The sequence below is a fragment of the Vulpes lagopus genome, chromosome X (assembly GCF_018345385.1).
Source record: "Vulpes lagopus strain Blue_001 chromosome X, ASM1834538v1, whole genome shotgun sequence".
NCBI classification, from domain to species: Eukaryota; Metazoa; Chordata; class Mammalia; order Carnivora; family Canidae; genus Vulpes; species Vulpes lagopus.
This window is the reverse complement of record NC_054848.1, coordinates 34,467,971-34,473,970: the sequence shown is the minus strand read 5'-3', so window position 1 is coordinate 34,473,970 and position 6,000 is coordinate 34,467,971.

Below are 6,000 nucleotides of genomic sequence, written 5' to 3'. Positions count from 1 at the left end.
CTCTGCCTTGCCAGCTTATCTCACCATCTCCTTGGCCTTGGACTCCTAGTTATCTCCAACGTACTCTGATGTGATCAACCCAGAGGAACCCATTTCTCACCCAGTAGCTGCTACGTGCTGGATCTGACTTTGTTGACACGATGTTCAGGGCTCTGACGTCACTGCTTCCAGTTCCTTCTGTTTCCTGTCTAGTGCTTTACCACTTCTGGCCTGTCTGTTATTCTTCAGAGGGTGTGGGGAAGGAACTTGCTCCCTAACCAGACTGCGAACTCCCGCCGGGGCAGAGTCCACCCCTTGGCCGGGCGCCCTACCTCTCCCTGGGGCTTGTGCTTCAGCACACCATCCATGTCCGTTAACACTCGCAGAGTGGATGAACCAAGGCGTCCTGCGATCAACCTTCTCAACACACATCACACCGCACTGACCTGCCGGCAGCCAACCTCTCCACATCCCCGGGATGTCTCTCCTGCAATGACTTGTCAGAGCACCAACCTTTCAGCTAAGTATGAAGAGCCCAGTTGTCTCGCCATATCCACACCGAGTCTGTGGAATGCTGATGGGAAGTCAAATGGTACAATCCGTGTTTCATATGGATGCGTTTCAAACCTCGCAAATGATCCGAGCAAGGGAGAGTGTGGTCCCTGCGAGCAAGCGTAGCATGCGTTTGGAAGGCAGTCCACATTCCAGCAGAGCATTTGTTCTGGAGTTATGTCACAGGTACCTCTGCCAAGGGAAATAAGGCAGTTTAATGCTTTTGATAAGATGTGCACAGGATGCCTGCCGGGAGGGTCTCGAGGCTTTGTGGAACCTTGGCCAAAGATGGAAGCCCTGGAAAAGCACAGGACGCCTCCCTGTTGTTTGTTGGATGACATGGGTGGGGCGTGCTGGTGTTTCTCCCAAACTGTGGGATCACACCTCACAATTGCACATTCTAGAAACTGGTGGGGGGGATGAGGGAAGGGGGAGAAGTGGGGTAACTCCATAGAGCTCATAGCAGTGGCCCCTGACACTTCCTAAATCAAGTTCCTTTTTCACCTGAGCCCAACAATGTAATGTAACTATCAGGCTGGCCTCTTTAATGAGCATTACATGGTAGCTGAGACATTTAACGGTAGGCAACATTACTTCTGGCAAGTCCTAATATGATACTTTTTCCAGCTCCTTAAGAAAAGAGCGAACAAGAAATGCAAAAAGGTAGCTGGGGTTTGCTTCTCATTGCCCTGTGGAGCAAAGCCAGGGTAGTGAGGCAGCCAGAGCTCAGTGAGCCTGTGGTTTGTAGTGATGGGTGCAATATTCTTTTCTTTTTAAACTGTACTAGGATCTACTCCCTCATTTTGGATCAGAAAAGTTATTTGGTTTTTGTTTTTACTTATTTGAGAGAGAAATTGAGAGAGAGTGTGCACACAAGCAGGGGGAGAGGCAGAGGGAGAAACAGACTCTTTGCTGAGCAGAGAGCCTGATGTGGGTCTCAATCCAGGGCCCAGAGATCATGACCTGAGCTGAAGGCAGACGCTTAACCAACTGAGCCACCCAAGTGCCTTGGATCAGGAGAGTTTAATAATTCAGTTCTTTTCCCCTTTACTTCCCTCACTCTCATTCTCGATTTTTTTTTCCTGCAAAGAGTTGAAATTACAGACAGAGGATTTTTGTCTTAGGAGGGGCATGAAGAAAAGCCAGGGTCCTCCTGGGAGTGGCAACTCCATTCATCTACCAGTCTCTAAGTGTCAAAGGGTCTTGCCTTATCCCCAGTACTATGGGTAGGGGCTGGTATCATCCAAGATGTGCCTTCTGTGCTTTAAGATCTGGTAGTCTAGGAGGGGAATCCTTCATCTCAGAGAGCCATGATGGAAAAGAAGGCAAGACTTGAGGGCAGAGGGATAAGGAAGGCCTCCTGCAGGAGGTGTGAGGTGTGCAGGAGGGGTTTGCCTTGAAAGGTAGAAACAGTTGGGGGAGAGTGGAGCTGCCTGACAGAGAAGCATCGCAGTAGGGAGGAACCTGATGTAGTTCCAAAGTGTGCTGACCACCCATGTCCATATCACTTGACTACCAAGAGTCTCGGGTACCCCCCTCCCCAAACCTATTGCAGTAGATTATTTGCAAAGATGCTTATATCAAAGCCTTCCGGCTCCCAGGCTCTCCCGTGCAAAGTGACTTTGCCTCTCCTTCCATCGAGACATAGAGTATATTTCCCCTTGTGATTTGCTTTGACTAATGGAATATGGTAGACGTGGAACTGGGGGACTTCTGACACTAGACCAGGCAGCTTGAACTTTCCCCCTCTCTGGGACCCCTGAGACCACCACAATGTGAAGAAGCCCAGTCTAGCCGACTGGAGGGTGAGGGGCCATGTGGAGGAGAACTGGGGCACTCCAGCCAACAGCCAGCACCAAGTTCTGGACATGTGGATGAGGTCATTTTGTATCATTCAGTTGCAGTCGCCCCATCATGTGGCAGCAGCAGCATGAATGAGTCCCTGTGAGACCAGCAGATGAGCCATGGGAGATACTAAATTGTTTTAGGCCACTAAGTTCTGGGGTGGTTTGTTACACAGCAGATCTAACAGCAACACTTACTGAGTCAGACTCTTTAGGAGTGTCTGGCATCCATTCCCTCTTTGTCCTGAAATAACATGCTGATTGCTTTCGGAGAACAATCCCTCCTCTATTCTAAGTGGTCTCTGTGGGGCTGACAGTCATCATGTCCCCAGGCTGCCATCCTCCTAACCAGTCACCCAGAGCATTCTATTCTAGAGTCATAGTAATTGGTTCAGGGATGCCCAGATGGAGTAAACTGGGCCAATTGGCAGCTTCCCTGAGATTTGTTATGTGAATGCTATAGGAGACTTTCTCGCCCGCTGGGATCTCAAGCTGTAAAGACCACAAAATCCCCCCAGGCCGACAAGTCCAACTTGCCACTACACACAAAACAAAGAAAGAAAGATGGAGAGAGAGACTGACAGAGCCCTGACAACATCATCGAGCCTTTGGAGACAGTCAACTGGAATTCGATGAAATCCCAGACTTCCTAGTTATGTAGCAAAAGGGAATTTGAGTTGGGTTTTGGTCTCTCACTTAATAAATATAGTAGCCACACCCTGCTTCCCCAGGGGAGCTATTAGTGCTTGTATTGCCTGCATTATTCTCTTCTCTTGGCCTTGCCCATGGCACTCATGGCAGATTGCATTCTGGCTCCCAATTCTTTACTGCATCCTGTTAATAGGATTATACAACCATACCGGTGTGACTTGGCGGGGCCCTCCTGTTACAATAGGCAGAGCATGTTGTCCTGTGCCATTAATGTTGCTTTGCTATGTGACTTCTTTTGGCCAATACGAACTCAGCAGAAGTGATGTGAACAGAGGCTTTAAATATGCGTGTGTGGTTTGCGTTGGTTTCTTGCTCTCCTGCTGGTTGTTGTGATAAGAACATGCACGGGTAGCTGCTGGTCTCAAAAGGCGGAGTTTGGTGGAGCAGTGCTGAAACCAGCTTGCTTCCTGAAGCCAAGTTCAGCTGAAGAAAAGTGAGTGATTGTTCCTGGAAACTAGCCAGACTCGGGGATTGTTCGTTATGCAGGAGTATTGGTGGAAACCTGACCAGTACAAGGCATGAGCCCAGGAGCCAATGATATTAACTAGATTCCTTCCTTCCCCTCCCTTGCCTCAGTCCTCTGTTTTCCCATAACACTTGGTACAGGTGTCTCATCATGGTGTATGGAGTCGGCTGTGTCTCTGTCCAGCTCCCCAGAGAGCCTGAGAGATCCTTAAGAGCCTGGCACAGTGCCTGGCATGTTGCAGTTGCTTATCTGGGCTTCATCAACCACTGACTGACAAACCGAATGTGTGTCTCAGTTGCTCCTTTTGCTTGTTGCTTAGATCTGGGGGTGGGATCCCCCTTCTCTGCAACATCTTTTTTTAAAAGACTATATTTATTTATTTGACAGAGAGAGAGAGAGAGAGAGAGTGCACATGTGCACAAGTAGGTGGAGCAGGAGGCAGAGGGAGAGGGAGAAGCAGACTCCCTGCTGAGCAGGGAGCCTGATATGGGACTCGATCCCAGAACCCAGGGATCATGACCTGAGCTGAAGGCAGACACTCAATCGACTGAGCCACCCAGGAGCCCCCCCTTCCCCACAACATCTTTATTTACCTCCACATAAAGGTCAACCTTGAAGGGAGAAGCAAAACAGCAGTGAGCACTGATACTCAATTCTGCTCAAATTTGGTGCCATGTTTTAACTGCTTGTGCAAGTTACTTAACCCTTCTTGAATATCAGTTTCCTTATCTATAAGTTAGCTCTACCTCACAGGACTATAGTGAGGGATAAATAACAATCAACAATAACAAATAATAAGAGTAATAACCAACATCTGTAGCTCTTACTATGTGCCAAGTGCCTTACACGTATTATCTCTTCTACCTCAGACAACTGCCCTATGAGATAAGAATCTTGTTATTAACATAATTTCTGGTTAATCAAGGAGAGAACGGAGGCACAGAGAGGCTGAATAACTTGACCAAAGTTATACAGCAGTAAATAGTAGAGTTGGGATCTGGACCCAGACAGTCGGGCTTCAGTCTTTGTTTGCAAACCCCAAACGTGCAAGTACCTCGCGCGGCAGTAACAGATTTCTCAGAAACAAGACCCGCACGCCGGCCACTAAAGGCTATTTTCAAATATCCCAATGTAATATCACAAAGGTTTAATCAAGTCATATCTGTGTGATGAAAAACATGGGTTTGAAAAATGGTGCCTGTGATGTATCCGGCTGTCGTAATGATGGAGCTGAATCTCCCGCACAGCCGATCCGATTGTCTCTAGAAATCATCACTCATGAAGGCATTGGGAGAAAAATGAATCGACCCCAGAGGCCACATGGAGAGGCAGCTCCCGGGTGAGCCGCTCTAGGACAGAGCAGAACTAGGCCCCAGGCAGCCGGGGAAGCCAAAGAGAATTATATTTAACATGAAACATAAACACCATCTCAAAGGCGGATGGTGCGGAAAAATATAAATTTGATCATTGTCTGGTGAGTCAGAAATCCAGGGGCCTTCGAATCCACATCCACACGCTTTGAACTCCACAGCACTGCAGATGATGAAACAGAGTTCTTCATTAAAGAATGCTTGTAGGAGCCGCAAAATGTTAATGGTCATATATCTGGGCTGGGGCAGCCAGGGAACAGAGGGCAGTAACATCGGACCCCGGAGCCTCGGGGGTTCGTTTCTGTGAACGCGGCCCCGTGATGCGCTCTGGGCCATCGGAACACAGCCGCAAAGCCATCTCGAGTCACTCTGCCGTGTGGGTGGCTGCCCGTCCAGCCGAGCCTCAGATGATCAAGCCCCAGCTTCCAAGTAGGGTGCTTGGATTTCCCCTTCTTCCAAGGGCTTCCGACTTTTCCAGAAGCAGGATATTTATAGGTAGATTCCGGAGGAAGCAAAGGCGGCCCTCCTCCAAAGGGGCATTGGGTTGCTGGCCGAAATTTCCGGGGGCAGCAGGTCCCCCGCTGCTCGGCCAAGCCCAGGGCCACGCTTTCGGAGAGAGCAGGCTCTGCTCCAGCCTGTCGGGTCACCACCTCTGGGGCGCTGCTCCGTCTTTGTCGGGGTTTTACAAAGGCTGCCGCTTGGTCTCCGTGTTTCTCTCTCTCTCTCTCTCTCAATCTCTCTCTCTCTCTCTCTGGGGGCTGCACAGGCAGGTAATTTCCCCCCCCTGCAGTGCAACCCAGGTGTGGCGGGGAGTCCAGCTGCCTGGCCCTTCTTGGCCTCATCTAGAGGGCTCGAGTCTGACATGGGGGCGCACGTGGCACCCTTAAGCCCGTCAGTCAGCTGACGTTAATTGAGCATGTACCATTAATTAGTTACCATAATGCACAATGTCAGTACGTAGATTTCAACCTTTTTTTTTTTTTTTTTTTTTGGCATGTCACCACCCCTACAGCATGCTTTTGTCAGCTAGCACCGGGGGATCTCTTGCTGGAGCCACCCTGCCTGCCCATTGCCCCTG